Consider the following 18,090-nt stretch of genomic DNA (forward strand, 5'->3'; position numbering starts at 1 on the left):
GCTAATAGTGACAATTAGTATTTACACCCTGGCTAGAAGCAGAGGAGGACAGGGTAGCAGTACCTGGTGTGAGCAGCCCTGTGTGGCTAGCAGCTAAGGTAAAGGCAAAGGCACGGTGCTTTGACGGCAATACCAGGCTCAAACGTAGCATTTGTTTGGTTGCCTCGCACAGTGTTAGCAGGGCAGGTCACAAGAGTGGAATGGTTGATGGACTCAGTCGTGTGTTCTGGTGAAGAAATGACCAGGTTGTGGGGGACACGCTTGGTACGGCCTGAGTTGTCTGTAGATTTCTGCAGGCAGGGAACTAAATGAACGTTTCTTTGACTGTGTTTTTGGTCGATTGTGAGCATGTAAGTGTTCAGACCAGTGGGCGGCAGGCTCTTAGTCACAGATTACAGTTTCTGCGTTTCAGTGACGGGGAACTGGATGCTGTGGGGAAATTCTGCAGCTGTATGGATGAACACTGGGGGCACGCTTTATTTACCATGCAGGTATTTACAGGCCTGGTAAGAACATTTGTGTGCCCCAGCTGGGCATCAGTGAGGGTCGTAGTGGCATCTCATATGGCTAGCAGAGTCCTCGGCCCCTTGCGGTCATGATCAAATTTCATAAGGAAGGGGTTAGGCATGGGGAGGCGATATCTTAAGCAGCTCAGAGGCAGATGGATGCAGTATACGTACAGAGGATGTCATGTGGGGGTGATCAGAGGGTGGTGCAGCTTGCGCTGAGAGGCTTACCTTGGTAGTAGCAGCAGATTGTGGGAACCCAGGTGGGCGGCTTGAACAGCAGTTCTGGTCTGCTCTGGGAGACAGGAATTGCACAGTGGAGACCGGCAGAGACCACACTCAGCCTTCAATATTAGCCTTGATGTCTAGCCAGCTCCGCCATCCAGCTATGTTGGGCTTCGTGCAGAAAAATCACTTGTACCCAATCAGAACGATGCAGAGAGCAAGGCAGGGCATTCTGGCTAATTTGCCTCTGAAATTCGGCGGTGGTGACCATCTTTAAGTTTGCAGTCTCGTTTTTCTTTGTAGAGGCTCCTGTTTCTTGAAGGTGTCTGGTGGGTGCCAGAGGGAGGTTCATGGGCTACTGATATGGCAGAGACAACACTCAGCCCTAAATACCGGCCTCGCTGGCTCCACCATCCAGCTACATTGTGCTTCTTGCAGAAAATACACTTGTGCCAGATCAGAACTAGGAGCAGAGCCAGGCAGGGCATTCTGGGTCAGTAGCCTCTGTAATTCGGCTGCCATCTTAAAGATAGCAGCCTCGTTCTTTGTAGAGGCTCCTGGTGCTTGAAGGTGTATGGAGGGAGCCAGAGGGGTATAATGGGCTATGGAGAACAAACACACAGAAATACGCATCTCCATACTGAAGCAAGAAATGTCCTGCCTCAGATGACACAAAAGATAAAAACCACAGAACTCTTGGTCAGTTTTGAAACAACAACAGGACAAAGTTAATATGCACAAGTCCCGAACAGTTTTTGGGAATTTAGAGAGAGACTATCACCTAGAGAGAGTTTATACAGTTTAATCTAAATACGACGAAACCAGCAGTGCACCCCACTAACAGCGTAGCTCATATTACTCTTCTCCTGTCAGTTCAGACTTGAATGCTAACAGTGAGAGGACCAATACATCTAACAGTGTTGATACACAAGTGCAGGGACAACAGAGAAAGGCTAATTATTTAGATCAAATGTCATAATTAAAACAGGGCAAAATATCCAGCAACATAAGGCACATGCAATATGCCGAACCAATTGTGCAAAATACTTTAGCACACATCACACATTCAAAGGATACAGAGGAAGAGGAGAGGGAAGGGAGAGATCCAGGAACAGGGAATGGTGCTTGAGGGCCAAGAACCAGTTCACAACACAAAGGTCAGATACCACCACGACAGACCCGATCAGCGAGAACCTGATCTCTAATCTATCAAACAGAGTTTTGAGTCAATTTGAGGTACAGTTACTCACTAAGGGCCTGGTTTTCATGCCTACCAATACTATTGGCTGCATACAGACACAAATAGATATTTTCAAACATATTAGAACATTGAAACTAAAACAATTCTTCCATAACAAAACCATGGAAGAGAAAGAGGCTGACAAAACCAGAATCACACCCAGCACTTTCACTATGAAAGATATCAATGACAAAAGACTATTTATTTCCTTTAATAAAGAGACAACTGTGTCAGGCATGCATATCATCAGAGACTTAGAAATCATAGCAGACACAATTGCAGACCTAAGTTGACTAGAAAATCAAAATACATTACAGCAACATCACAAGATCGAGCGTCAGAAACCTTCCAGAAGGCGATTGTGGCAGATTTACACGAGGCCATGGACAAACAATGTAGGAAAGGTTCATATAATATGGCAGATAACATGGCATCAGAGGAGAGGAAGGCAATGACTGATCTTGCCCATGACGAATCCATAAGTATTAAAGATGCCGATAAAAGTGGGAACATAGTCATTGTGAATCGTACAGATTGTGTCAAAATTCAACTAGTGCACCTTGATACGGCAGATTGCTATCTTAAACTCAAGACCAATCCAGTGAGTTAGTTAATAGAAGATTGCAATAGACTTGTTCTTTCTTGGCATCTACAGGGAATCTTGTTATATGAAGACAGAACCTTCTTATGGCAGGAGAATCCTGGGTTACCGTCAATCTACTTTCTACCGAAAGTTCATAAACACCACCACAAGCTTAGTGGAATTGGTTGGTTAACCGAAAACATGTCCAAGTACATAGACCAGTACCGCCAACCGCTGGTGATTAGGCTTGACACCAACGTACGAGATTCAAAACATATTAATCAGATACTTGAAAAAAACACAATGGCATTCACATTTTTAACTAGCAAGTTTTGATGTCAAGGCTTTATGTACTTTGACCATGAACTTGCAATCAAAGCTTTTGAATTCAATTTCACAGATGTGTCAGCTTCAGACTGAATGCATCTGGAGCGTCTCAATGAGTTTTTAACTTTTACTCTTAACCATAACATATTCACATTCAATGACACATATTTCCAGTAAATAAAAGGGGTTGCTATGGGGGCTTGGTATTTACCATCTTTGGCCAATCTCTTCATGTCTCATTTTGAGAAATCACACATTCTTACTAATAACATTTGCACTTGTCAAATCATTTGGTGGCATTGTTACATTGATAATATTTGTGTAATATGGGATGGCACTGAGTGAGATTTTCAGGAATTCACAAATCATATCAACCATAATGCATTTGGACTAGAGATGCTTAAATCAGCAATCAAAACATATATTTTTTGGACCTACATATTTACATCAAAGATCTTAAGACACAAACAGGTTTGTTTGGTGAACCCATGGAAGTCAATTTCACGTTTCATTTCAAAAGCTGTTGCCAAAAACATGTGATTCACAATATTCCAGTGGGGGAGATGATAAGAGCCAAACGTAATTGCCGTGAGACAGGAGTTTTCAAACAGAAACTCGATTTAGTTAAACAGAGATTTCAGAGAAGAGGCTATGGTAATGCCTGTATTTCTCTAGCAGAAGAGACGATATCAAGCTGAACAAGAGACAAATCAACACTGGACAATAGTAAAGCAACACCCAGAGTTTGCCCGAGCAACCAAGTGAGACTCACAAGCAGTAACAGTACTAAGATGTTTAGAACTCTTAAGAAGCATAGCACATACTGATGATGAACCAACAACTGAAATAATACATTGGTGACACACCACTTATTACTGGAAAACAAACTATGTCAGAGTCGCATTAGGGGTCTCGAAGCAGGAGGCAACTGGCTAACCAGACAACATAACAAAACTAAAGGTTTTCACCAGTGTTTGTTTTGTTTATTTTTTATGTATACTTTGGATAAAATAACTAAATACAGCAACAACTGTCACACAGTCTATATTGATAAACTACTCAACTGGCACAGCACTTATTTAGCATGTTTGATTATGTGCAACACTGGAGGGATATGCATGGCATGGACGACAAAAAGAAGCTGAGATTTTTGGCAATTGACCAGATGAAACCGCCAGCACGTGCATATGACAGAGAAAATGACTTGAGGAAAATGGAAGCTAAGTATATTTGCAAATTCAGATCGACTTTACATGGTCTTACCTCGGATACTGAAATGCAATACTTCTTATGATTCAAAATGTCTTACTTTTAAGGATACCTGGGGGACCTTCAACAGGTTAATCACAATAAAACCTCTTGCAGAGCCAAAACATTTCATATTTACCTTTACTGTGAGATACAAGTCTGAACAATAATCTGCATATTACAAGTCAGAACATTTGATACAGACAGATAACAGCAACTTACCTTGTAGAGCAGGAACATAAACAAGTATATTCTGGCTCCACTGACATATAGGATCAAGCACCAGAACTAGCTAACATGGCCCCATATATATTAAAAACAATCAGGGCGAGTGATTGTGATTTAACACTGCTTATAGAGGCTTACGAATGAAAATGAGTTTTCAACTTGAATAATCACGTGCTATTAAGTGACATTGGGATGAGAACGCCTCGTTCCATTTGTAACTTCCAGATTGCTTCTTTTAATAACGTCAGTGCACACATAAACCGTAGAATTAGATTAGGTTTAACATTCCAAGATAGACACCACATTAAAACCGTGTAATCGAGATTCACACTGTGTATTGAATCACCTGACCCGATGCCTCACAGGAACGAGACCTACAATCACGTGACTCACGACTATTTTGCTTTATACGCATAACGATCGAACCAGCAACAGAGTGCAGTACGACTCGTGTGGTGGGGAACTTAACCCCAGATATCAAGGCGCATGCTAAACGGTTTTGTTCCCATATAGCTCTCTTTCTATCAGCTTGGTTTGTCGAGAAGGGCACATAGATGTGGGCACACTTTTCCTAAGTAAAGCCTTTCTCATACGTAGGTAGTTATTCAGGATACGATTCACAGCAGGCAGTTGCACCGGGGCTAACCATGTGCTCAGTGCTTACAGAGCTAAAAAACATGACAAAGGCATATTACAACTTTTCTGAGGCAGTTCACTAACATAACTTTAGTATGCTGCAATATGGCAACTATCTATTACGAGCTCATGTGACAGCATTATTTTTGTTAATATAAATAGTGGGTAATAATCTGTTTGAAAATAGTTTTTGCAAGATTATGGTGATGTATCACATTAGAAGTGCACATTGCGCTAGGATAGCATGATATCTTTTTTTTTTAACAATAATCTTTGCAACCAATATGGAGCCAGTGCCAAACTAGACACATGTGGATCACAGACATTTTGGAAAAGCAACCTAAGGAAATATGAACATCGTTTTGGACATTTGGGTGCAGATTATTCAAACATCAGTCCCACTTACTAGTATAAAATGAAAGAGTAGCAGCACCTGAGATAGATTGTATTGTATTTTGTCATTGGGTATTAAAGAGGAGACTGACTGTGACTATTTCTGAAGAAATTTGAACTTAAAGAGGAACAATTATTTGTGACTGTGCACCAAGTAGCAGGTATTTTGACTATCTAAACAGAAAAATGTACCCTTGCTAATAATTATTTTCATATTATTTCTTTTTTTCTTTTTGTTTCAAATAATGAATTAATATCTCTGAGAGGTTTCCAAATTGTGGAAATCCTAAAGTATGAATCTACCGCTGTTCTTATATAACCACCCAAATAATAAAGTAGCTGTGTGTTTCAAAGGACAAACATTACGGTGGTGCTTCCAGTGTTTGAGAAATAAAATAAAAGGTAACTCATATAATTAAGGAAAAAGTGCAAGACATTCACTTTCTACCTCCGAGGACATCAAAAACATATATTTAAAGAAAACCAGAACACATAATCGGAAGTCAACAAAGTTATAATCTCAACCAAAAAATAGAACAAAATACAAATACATCCACATAATACATTTAGGAAGCAACGTTTTTTTGTAGAAAGAGATTACAATGTGCATAAGTGTTTTGACACAATAAAAAACAAAAAACACAAAGAACATTGGATTAATATTCATTTCTTTACATTATAATGATTAAATCATAAAAAAGAGTGCAAATAGGACATACATGTGATATTGGTTCAGTAAATAAACGAGTATCATGGCCCAATTTCTAGGTATTGTTCAATGATAGTCCCTTTTTGCAATTGTTAGTTTCAAGCAATTAATGCCGCAGGGTCTTTGATACAAGATATCTTTTTTATCCTTGCCAACGTGAGATTTGATGGTTGGAACCGGAATGTAGGCTCCAAACGATCAGGGATATGTATGTATGGTTTGAATCCCTGTCTTCGTCACGTTTCGGCGGTTATTCTATTACGATAGGTCCGCCTTCATCAGGGCTCCTAGTTGGGGACCCTGTGGGAAGTATATGGATATCGAGTCAGAAGGGTGGATATAGAGAGGTAGTGGCCCCTAGTACTTAGGGCGCTATACAAATAAAAATATTTAGAAACTCTCGGCACCGGTGGTCGGCTTACCTGCCGGTGTTTGAGATCCCAGAGGTTCGGGTGTGGGCCACACAGGGAGGGAAATCAGGCGACAGGACCAGGCGTCTATGTGAAGAGTGAGAACTCTCAGGTAAAGTCACAGTCTCGTCTTGGTGATATCCTACATAAGGTATAAAGATGATGGAAAAGAGAGGAGCAAAAAACTATAAATCAGGGGTCTGGCGCCCGGGTTGTGTGGTGCTAATACATAATTGCTAAATAGCTACATGTGGCAAAAGCGAGAGAAAAATGCTCTACCTGGATTAATTTGCCGAGTAGTAGAGAGATTGCGCCGTATGGGTAAATTTTCTCCTCTGTCACCGTTATTGTGGAATGTGGTTGTTCACTTTGGGCTGGTGGCTGTTGCCTGTGTGAGAAGAAAAACACAACTAAGCACCAGGACTCGTTTGTTCGTAGGATATTAGGATAGTGGTTTAAATCCTATGCACAAAAATATATGAGACTTGACGTGGTGGCTGATAGTGCTAGTATCTAGGACCATGATAACTCCAAAGGTACGCGCTGTGTGTTCGGAGGCGAAAGTGTATTAATGATACCAAGTGCACGCGAAACTTACAAAAAACACACAGTACGGCTGCCGGTCTGGGTGTTTAGAGCTCAATTACATGAGTTGAGATGCCAAATGTATGGGCTTCAAAAGGAGTATTAAGTAGGGAGCAAGCCGGTCGCATGAAGGGTTGAGGGCTGCATGCGAGGAAGAGACGTGCCTGTTGAAAAGGTCAGAAAGAGGGAGAGAAAGAAAGAGAAACCCTTTTAACGCTTACCCGCTGCAATGCTTTTTTCAGCTGCTGTAAGGCTTAGCAGGCATCCGCTGGGAAGGGGAGAGGCTGGAGGCTTGTCTCAGCCGTCTCATCTGATTCGAGGGTGTGTGTGGACTGTGGCTGCCTGCTCAGGGAAGCCGGGGCCGGGACGATCACGCGTGCGTAGAGGCCGCGTAGTCGATCGTTGTCATGGTGACTAGAGAACGAGTCACTCAGGTATGCTGGGAGAGAGTATCGATTTGCAGTGTGCCTCGGTGTGAGGAAAGTGTGGCTGTCAGCCTCATATAAAGTATTACACTGAGCCTGGAGGAAAAGGGGGAGGAATGCATAGCTCCGTGCGTATGTTTAATATATAGCAACAACAAGGAGCAACAGAAACTTAGTTTGTCGCAGTTTGTCGGTGAGGGCTAATGCGCGTGAGGAGAGGCTAATTAGTGGTGGGCAGGGACGTGGAAGCGGACATATGTCACAATGGTCATATTACTGGCTGAAAGATTTCATTGAGCCCATGATGGTAAGTGTTTAATCGATGTATCCATCTAGACTCCTTCCTAAGAAGACTGTGTTGAATGTCGGGGCTCCCCTTGATTTTCTCGAGTACCCACCAAAAAAGATTGTTTGGTGTGTGGTTAGCCTCCATGTAGTGTGTAACTAGAGGTGATGTGAGATTCTTACACCTTATTCTAGATCTGTGTTCCGAGATCCGAATGCTAACTGCTCTTGTTGTTTGACCTATGTATCGTAGTCCACAGGGGCATTCGATACAGTAAATCACATTCTGGCTTTTGCAGTTTGTGAGGTCCCTCAGAAGCCATTTGCGTTGTCCAATTTGGAAACTGCTCATTTTCTTCGTAAATTGGCAGGCCACGCAGTTGCCACATGGGTGATGGCCCTGCAGTGGTCTTAATGTTCGTGTGGAATTCTTAATTGGTTGAAATTGGGAATGTACTAGATGTTCCTTAATGTTTTTTGTTCTTTTATATGCAAATCGGGGAATTGGTTCTTCCGGAAGGTTAAGGCGTGCTATGTGCCAGTGTTTACTGATAATCTTCTTTATTTGTGATGTGTGGGTTCCAAAAGTGACAACGCACGTAAGACGATCTTCCTTGGTGTCTTGGGTATCACGTTGTAACTCGAGAAGGGTTTCTCTATTCCTGTTTCGTGCCCTTTCCTGGCTTGCTCAAGCTGTTTTTTAGGATAACCTCGTGCTTTTAGGCGGGTGGTTAGATTGTCTGCATGGTAGTTAAAGTCTTCAGGTGTTGTGCAGTTTCTGCGTATTCGCAGATACTGTCCGTATGGGAGGTTGTCCTTGACATGAGTAGGGTGGTTGCTAGAGTAGTGCAACAAGGTGTTCCTGGATGTAGGTTTGCGATACAAATTACATATAAGTTTGCCATTTTTTTGTTGAATCGACAAATCCAGGAACTTAATCTCAGAAGCACTATGCTCGATAGTGAACTGAATGTCAATATTACATGTATTGAGCCAGGCCCAGAAGGACATCAGTTGGAGGGAGGTATTTTGACTAGCTAAACTCGAAAAAAAAGCCTTAATTTCGCCTATTACATGTAAGCTCACACGATAACCAGTTTTACTATTTACCATACCGCTGAATATTAGCTACTAAGTTGACCAGCGAGAATGCAATACTAACTACTTGCACATGAACTCTCAAAAATAACTTATTGTGCTAATACGTGTTGATGTTTCCAACCTTATTTTTGGGTTTGCTAACTTGTGCTTTTATTTTGTCTTTATATTTTATTTTAATTTCCTATTTCCACTTGGTTGATTTGGATTATATTGGTTATCATTTATTTACCTGCATGACTACCGATTTCTAAAACTTGCATGTTTCTTCTCTCTTTAACCTTGGAGGCTGCTATCTGATCAGGTAAATGGGAGCATTAATGAACATTTTAATTCATGTTAACAACTAGCAAACTATGTAATTTGTTAAATTCATCTTGAAAAAGCACAGAGGGTGAAACTTATGGCCATAGAGTTGCCATATTTTGCACAATTTTCAGTAGATGAAATCACATTTTTACTAACACACCAGAATATCCATGTCACAAAGAAACATATTGTAAGCGATATTCAATCAACACTACAGCCAAGTCAATGCCTAGTCTGGGATGCTGAGGAAAACCCTTATTAATGTATTTTTATGTCTAGTTCAGTACTCTGTATAACACCCCCTCTTAGAATCCCCCTGACCCCACTGAGACAAGAAGTAGGTTTGTTTTGCAAATTAAAAGGTTTATTGGAAAAATTAAACAATATATATATATATATATATATATATATCACACTTTTATAATAAATTAATATCTGATAGTACACTGAGACATATGATGTTGATCAACAATGGGTAATCTGGCACTAGCACACTTCTTTACAATCAATGAGGAGTGAGTATAGGATGGATAAAGTAGCAAAAATACTTTTATGATTTCAAGGGAAAAGCAATGAGGAATAAAATGCAGTACAGGAATACTTGATATGATTTTAGCAAAAGATAAGATAATCACTTTTTCTCTGGCAATTCACCCCCCTCCCCTATGCAATGTAAGAAATGGAAGGAGATGGAAAGAGGGGCACACAGTTCTCAGGAATGCAATCAAATACAATACGAAATTCAGTCCCCCCCCCAGCAAGCTTAGAGAAAACAGGGATGAGTTTTAAACACAGGCGAATTACTTTAATGTGGTTTGCAAGGAAGTGAAAAGGTGCTAAAATTGCTTTTAATTCCCTCTAGACGTTCAAGGTAGGTGATGGCTACTTTATATTAGTTCAGGCTCACTTTAACAATGCTCTACGAGTTATTACCAAGTTGCAACGGATTTTAACAAAAGAAAGAATGGAGCTGCTATTTTGACAAGTGGAGAAATTGAGCCAAAATCGCAAATCGCTGTAAATTTCGCGAGTGCGTGAATTGTGATTGCGGAAAAAGTCGGTTGTAGGTTCGTTGGAAAACTTAGATTCTAAGCTTTCAGAGGAAAGTTAAATTTCGTTCCTAGCCCAAACGGTTCCAGAGATACGGACGATTAAATAAAGGTAGATTTTCGGATTTAAAGTAAAACTCAAAATGACAGGTGACAGCTTGCAGCTTCAGAATTGACAGGTGACAGTTGTGCAGCTTTACAAATGACAGATGAAACGATTTCTAGGAGGCTGTTCTACTTAGGTTAAAATAGTTTGGATTAGATTATTTTAACTAAGAGATTGGTTCTGCACAGTTCTGCTAGGTACTCACAATATATTTTGTGCAGGAATGGGCCTCGCCACGGATCTGGTCAGGTTTTGGACTGGACTCCGGTTCTGGTCTCGGCACTTCACAGCGATCTGGGTCACTGGTTCTGCTAACAGCGGTCTGGGTCAGCTCTGCTCTGCTGGTCTAGCCTCTCTGGATTCAGCGGCCTCTGGTTCTGGATACTGCTCTGCTTTCCGGTCCAGATCAAGTGGATTCTTGATGTAACACTGCTTTCTGGGCACTGGCAATAGTTCTTGGCAAAAGAATTCAGACAGCTTGCCCGGCTGTGAAAGAGTTTGCAAATGATTTTGAGGCCTGCTGACAAATACGTTTGCTTGCAGTGGGCCTTCTTGGTTCAAAGTTCTGTAGTCTCTGTTTAGCTTGGAAGTCTAAGTGTTGGATCTCTGGATGTGAAGTCGTCGGTCAGCATGCTCCGCAGCAAATGGAATTGAATCCCTCTACCTGTCCCAGCAGTCTCTTTTTATGTGTTTTGGAAAGTGGGTGTGTGCGTTGGTCATAACAAAACCTGCCCCTCTCACTTATCATTTGCCAATTCTCTCCTCTCTCCCTTGATTGGGGGAAGGAAATGTGAGTCAGAGTGATGCTGTAGGTTTTATGGTCAGAGGAACCTCCCCTTGTCAGATTGCACACAAATCTATTTCTGACCCAAATACATATTTATCTATGCACCATTTTTCTAATATTATAGGTCCAGTTAACATATTTTCTGTAGCACCAAACCATCCGATCCCTGTCTTTGTACGATGTCGTGTCCACTGATGACAGAATTCTCCCCTTTTCATCCAGATAACGACCTCTAAACCTTTCCAGATTTTACACAAATGTGCACCAGGGATATGGGTTACAGATGATAAAGTGTCAGATTTTTAACATGCATGCATTTGGAGTGAGACCCTATTTTCCACTAGCAACCCCCCAGAATACACCACAGGGTCCTAACGCCTCTCAAAATGTTCACAGAAAAATCACAAAAATAATGATATTACTTATATAATTCTGACAAGTCCGCACTATGAGTTATCTATCTTTTTAAAATTATGCCCTGGTCAAAAAGGGGTGTGGCTTCCCACGTCACAGGGTGGAATAACTGGTTTATCCACTTCCCCCAAGCTCAGCTGCTAGCAGAGGCACTGCCCCTCCCAGTTTCCCCTAAGAGGAAGCCACTTTACGACGCCCCCAATATAACATTTGCCTGAGTCCAGGACAGGCCTTTGTTCAACTCCCTGTAGTCCCCAGATGCAACTCCCCTTTCAATCAACAGGGCCATGTGACCATGTGACCTCAGGATGCAGCCAGGCCTGGCAGGGAACACAGCTGTTGATCCAGTTTCAACTCCTGTCGGGGGTAGTTGTCAGGCAGAATCCAGTTTCATTAAGTTTCATTAAGCCAGGTTTCAGCTAAATGTCACTTTTTGTTCCCAGTTTTCTACATTCAAATCAAACTGACAATGTTTACCTATACATTAAATAATTACTTCCTTCAAGTCATTTCAGAATATAGTTTTACATTGTATCCACCTCTTAATAAGTCTTTCCTTGGTCTGGTTTTGTTTCATTTGTTCAGTTTTACACAAAAGTCTGGTGGTTTTAAAACGCCGGCTTTCTGATAGTGGTGAGTACTAGTGGTGAGTACTGGTAATGCAACCATTTTTGGGATTAAGAAAATGAATTCCCCACAGTTCTGAGTTGCTTTTTTTTTTGCAATCAGCATTGCCATTCCCAATGGTTTCAGGCTACTGTGTGTGTAGCCCAATGGTGGTTTTAGGCAGTGCCCTCCTGTGCTCACAACATAGTCAAAAATGGGTGGCAGCCTATTCTTCATGTTTTCCCTGTGCACTCTCTGGGGAGTTCTGGCCATCATGATGTTTTCCATGCCAGTACTGCACAGTTTTATTGTAGGGCTTGGATGCATGGGTAAAAACATCCCACAAGCCCCCCCTCTTGCGATGGCCATTCTGTCCTTTCTCAGATGGAACTCGCAAGATCTGGGATGTTCTCCTCATCTTCTTCCGGTAGTTGGCACAGTTCAGCATCTTTTCCCCCATCCAGTTGGATCGATCAGTTCTCCTCGCCGGTCCTGATGGGAATATTGGGCGGTACCCCGGGCCCCTCGGGTCTCTGCTCCCGGTCCCCGGTCGTCCTCCTTGGTCAGTCTCCATGGTTTCATCTCTCCTAATATGATAAAGCAAAGCGGCAATACACATTCCTAGACATTTTTCCACCACTATTAATGGTGTGGCGAACATATGCATTTTATGAATCAGAAGATATGAACATATACATTTTCTTTTTTAACTTAGGAGACAAGAACATATATATATATACAAGGATCACAGAATTTTATATGCTATATGTGGAATATTTTAGGGTTGGAACTGAGTTACTCTGGAGCGGCCCCCTCTGGGATTCCATTGGATTCCTCCAGTTGTTGCAGAGTGTGCCTGGGATGGCAACACTTTAGCTGATTTATATGTACCCACTTGTCTTCCCCCTCTGCCAAACCGCCTTTGGGGATGCAGATCTTGTAGGCCACAGGGGAGATTTTGTCTATAATTTCAAACGGTCCTTTCCATGCAGGCAAGAATTTTCGCTGTTTGGCCTGGTTCCTTTGGAAATTGTATAGATAGACCCGATCACCCACCTTATATTCCTTTCAGGTAGTTTTTAAATCATAGTGAGTCTTCATGCTCTCGGCTGATCTTTCTAGATTCCGCTGAGCATAGGCAAAAGCATGCTGAAGGTGTTTCCTTAAATTCTCCACATACTCATGAGTTGTGGAGGCATTATCAACGTTTGCTCTTGGGTTCTGTAGAGCAAATGCTGGGGAAGCACCATCTTGCGTCCAGTCATCAACTCAAATGGTGACATTTTAGTTGCAGATGAAGGGGTAGATCTGATGGCCATTAGGACCAGAGGTAATCGGATATCCCAACTTGGCCCAGAATCTGCCACAAACTTTTTTAAGATGCTCACAATGGTTCGGTTGTATCTCTCTACTGCCCCAGAAGAAGCTGGCCGGTAAGAAATATGTAGCTTTCTTTTGACCCCGAGTATCTCACACATCTTTGTCATTACTTCACTGGTGAAGTGGCTACCTCTGTCTGACTCAATCCTTTGAGGTAGACCGAAACGGGAAAAGATGTTGTTAATCATCAGGGCAGCTGCTGTTTCTGCCTTGCAGTTTGGTGCCGGGAGACATTCCACCCACTTTGTAAACAAGCATGTAGCGGTCAACATGTACTTGTTTCCTCTAGACGAGCGAATCACAGGGCCTACAAAGTCGATTTGCAAATCTCACCATGGCAGTGTCATCCCCCTCTTTTGGAGAGGCGCACGGTGTGTGAGGGATGATGGCTGAAATTGTGCACACACAAGACACCCCTTCAAGTATTGGTCGAGGTCCTGCCCCATGTGTGGCCAGTATGCAACCTCTCTTAAGATTTCCAGTGTTGTGTGAAACCCCCTATGACCGGCGGTGGCCGCATCATGGGCGTGACTTAACATCAGGCTTCGGAATGAGGTAGGAACCACCCACTGATCGTGGCCAGCTTTGGATTTCCTTACCAGCAAACCGTCTTGGATTCGGAACATTTTTGGATATTTCATCAACACTCTTAGGTCCTCTTTCCCAATGTAATCTGTGTCCGTCAGGGGAAAGTTCTCAGGGTCCTCAAGGTGTTGGTAAAACTTACCAATGATTGGATCCCCCTTCTGAGCTGTAATCAAATCAGCATCAGGGGTCTCCTTGCTCCATTGGGCAGTTGAAAGATCATTGTGAGCATTTGTCTGGGACCTAGTGATCGTAGTGACCTGGATTTCCCCCAACAGGAACTGTATTTCTATTAGATCCCCTTGGATGGCCCCAGTTTTGGCCAGCTGATCAGCTAAGTCATTTCCAGTTTTGTCTGGTCCCTCTACTTTGGAATGACCCTTGATCTTTTTCCAGTAGATGGTCATCCCATTCGATGTGACCAGATCATCAATATTTTGGATTAACTTCCCATGTTTCAGGGGTTTGTTATTAGCGCATAACATGCCTCTGGTTTTCCAGTTGACCAGATGCTCCACGAACCCGTTCCGTACATAATCCGAATCTGTGATTATGACCAGTTCATGGAGTTGATGCTGGACAGCAGTGAGGATGGCCTGATGCACAGCCATCAATTCTGCCACCTGACTACTTCGGGGACCAATTTTGTATCCAGCAGAGGGTTCTGGAAACTCCTTCACCCATGCATTCCCTACGCCGGCCACCAGTTCTTTCTCCCCGTTGTTGTCAACATGGTAAGAGCATCCATCCACATAGACAGTGGGCATTCCCTCACACTGGTCTTCTTCAAAGACTTTGTGTGGGGAATTAAGGTATGCCTCCATGTTGTCCTCGATTTTTAGACTTTCATCCTCGAGACAGTTTTCTCTGGCACAATCATGCAAGTCAGCCAGACCTTGCGCGAGGGGACTCTTCTTGTTTTGGCCATATCTGACCTCCACAGGAAAGTCTTGCATTGACAAAATCCAGGAAGTAATTCGGCAATTACTCACATTTCCGGCCCGGATTCTGTCACTTTGGAGATATTGCAGAGGCTGGTGTGGAGTCTCCACTATGATGTGTTCCCCCTGGATAAACGGGCAGTAATTCTTCAATGCCCACACCATTGCCAGGAGTGCCTTCTCACAATCGGTGAATTTTTCCTCCACAGAGGATAAAGTTTTGCTCGCATAGGAGATTACTTTATTGCTTTTGGTATAATACTGCCGTCAAGCACGTATTAGAGAACCCCGTCTCCAGGAAGAACTCCTTGTTTCTGATAGGGTAAGCTAGGCAAGGCGCTTGTGAGAGGCTTCTTTTGAGTTGTTTTACCGCCTCGGATTGTTCTGGACCCCATTCCCACTTGACCCTCCCCTTCAGGAGATGAATCAGGGGTCTCGTGATCTCTGTGTAGCCCTCAATGAACTTTCTGCTGTAATTAGTCAGTCCAAGGAGGCTCCTTAGTTCCCGCAGAGTTGTGGGGTCTTTCAGTTTCTGGAGTGCTTCCACTTTCTTTTCTTGGGGACAGAGACCCTGAGGAGTAATCTCATGCCCCAAGAAATTAACACGGGTTCTACACCACTGTGCTTTCTGAAAGGAAAGTTTTGCTCCCGCGGCCCTCAACTGTGTCAGAACATAACGGATCTCCGCTATGTGTTCCTCCACAGATGAACTTTTGATGAGGACATCATCTACATAAACCAGGTTACCCCTCGAACCCAGGTTGGGCATGGCCTTATGTAGGAAAATGTTGAATTCATTGCCGGAGTTGAGGTATCCAAAGAGAGTACGTGTCCAGGTGTACTGCTGGCCCCCAAAGGTAAAAGCCAGTTTGTATTGGTCCTCCCTACTGACAGGCACGGTCCAGTATCCATTGGTCAGGTCTATTGCTGTGAATACCTGTGACCCCTGAATCTGGGCCAGCCCTTGGTCAATGTAGGGCAAAGGCCATCGGGAAGTATGGACCCGTTTGTTGAGCTCCCTAAGGTCGGCACAGAGTCTCCACTGGCCGTTTGGCTTCAATATTCCCAGCACCGGATTATTGAAAGTGCTGTGGACTGGACGGATTATTCCCCGGGACTCAAGGTTCTTAATTATTTCAGTAAGGGACTCCATGGATGCGAGAGGCAAGCGATATTGCTTCACAAACACTGGAGTCATTCCAGGGTCCGTGGGAATTGTTGTGGTGTGGATGTCGGTGCGACCACAGTCATATGAGTCTACCGCAGAGAGATCTTGGAAATCCAAGAAAACTTGTTTCAACTTTTGCTTCTGTTCCAGAGTCACACAGGCATCAGCTAGGTTGACTCTCTCTTCCACCATCTGCCTGAATCCTGGAAAGACTTCTGGTTTGGCTATCTCAGCGGCCTCCTCCAGCTGGGTGGAGAAGTCCCTGGTCAGAGTGCTGATTTGGACTGGAGGCTTCAGGTGGGAAAGGCAGCCCTCATGGACCTGGAAAATCACCTCATCCCTCCTGAAGTCACAAGTCACATCTTCCTTACCATAAGGGCAAGAAGTGTACACCAGGAAGTTTCCCCCATGCCGGGTGAAAATCCTGTCTGGTTTTGTGTCGTCATCACTGTCACTGTCAAAACAGTCCTTGGGGATTGGTCCTAACAGTTCATTTCCTAAATCAATGGAGAAATGTCGGTCATCAACCGCCATTCCAATAATGGTGCCTGCAGCTAGAGTAATACTCTTTAAGTCGCTGTTATCTACCTCTATTGGAATGGTGTCATGTTCTATGTTGACTAATTGTGTTGGGTTTACCCCTAACCCTTGCTGTTGGAGAGAAGCATTTAGATGAATATAAGCATCAGGGTTTTGCAATTTTTGTCCTCGTTTAACTTTCACTTCCAGGGAGAATTGTCAGGTCCTTTCTGGGATGGTGACTTCCTCTTTGAGCTGAATTTCAACTGCATAAGGTAGCAATTGAGCTGACCTAAATGCTTTTTCTGGATCATCAAAGCCCATGGGATTATCCGCTAATCGGGACCAAGCTTTGAAGTTTATTAGGTCCAAACTAATGGCAAAGCGATTGAGAATGTCACTGCCTAAGTAAAAGGCGGCAGTGACGTCTCGCACGACCCAACAATTATGGACTATGCTCTTGTTGCCAATGGAGATTTTGAGCATACACCTACTTTGCAGGAGATGTTTGGAATTAGGTGCTTCCAGGTCATTTCCCATTTGTCTATCAGTTTGAATGTGGGAATGGCTGGATCTTTTGGGAGTTGGCGGAACATGGCTTCGCTGATGAAGCTCTTACCGTTGTTCACACACACTCGAGCGAGAACAGAGTCCTTCCCATCATTTAACTGAACAGGGATGAACAACTGCTCTCCAATTTGCTGAATATCAGCCAGGCTCTGAGCTGACTTCACATCTTTCTGGACTATAGGAGTGAGAGTTTCTGATTGTGGATTAGTAAGGAATTTCAGGGTGTTTCCTTCCAGTGTGGAATACCACCTTAAACTGGAAGGAAGGTTGATTTTCAGAAATAGAGAGGACCCCCCATCACCAGTCTGTTGTCCTACTGCTATTACTGTCACGTCTGGAATTTGGTTTTTCTGGAAGTGAAATTCTACTTGGTCAGATTTTTGTTCAACCATGTGGCAGGTGCCGTCTAAACTAACATGGTTGACACTAACATGGTTGTTTTAATTTTATTGGTCGGCTTGTCTGGGTCCAGAGGACCTTGTTTACACAATCTATTAGGGGTGACAACCTTCTCAGGAGGTCATTCCCTAGTAAACAAGGGGTGCCCTCTGGAGTCACTACTATGACTGGGTGTTTCACCTTGTGTCGCCCAATTTTAATGTCCAAGTCTGCAGTCCCCTCAACGGGAATTTCCTTCCCGTCAAAGTTCTGCAGTTGTCCAGGAAGAGAGGTGAGAGGAATACGGTAATTCTCCCCCCTTCCTGCATTTAGTTCCTCAAAGACCCTTTTGGACAGAAGGGTAGCTTGGGATCCAGTGT

General features: G+C 43.2%; 1 protein-coding gene and 1 long non-coding RNA gene across 2 annotated transcripts in view; one reads left to right on the top strand and one right to left on the bottom strand.

The window, feature by feature from the left end:
* The window catches only part of CLSTN2 (calsyntenin 2), a 3,665,407-nt gene that overhangs the window by 2,064,471 nt on the left and 1,582,846 nt on the right, over window positions 1-18,090 (top strand). The window lies entirely within an intron of this gene.
* Window positions 6,228-7,105, bottom strand: LOC138493157 (uncharacterized). Its single transcript, XR_011276282.1, has 3 exons — window positions 6,785-7,105; window positions 6,518-6,647; window positions 6,228-6,395 (listed from the first exon to the last, which is right to left on the bottom strand). It is a non-coding gene; the product is annotated as an uncharacterized lncRNA (long non-coding RNA).

The sequence above is a fragment of the Ambystoma mexicanum genome, chromosome 10 (genome assembly GCF_040938575.1).
Source record: "Ambystoma mexicanum isolate Mex_15411 chromosome 10, UKY_AmexF1_1, whole genome shotgun sequence".
Classification (NCBI taxonomy): Eukaryota; Metazoa; Chordata; class Amphibia; order Caudata; family Ambystomatidae; genus Ambystoma; species Ambystoma mexicanum.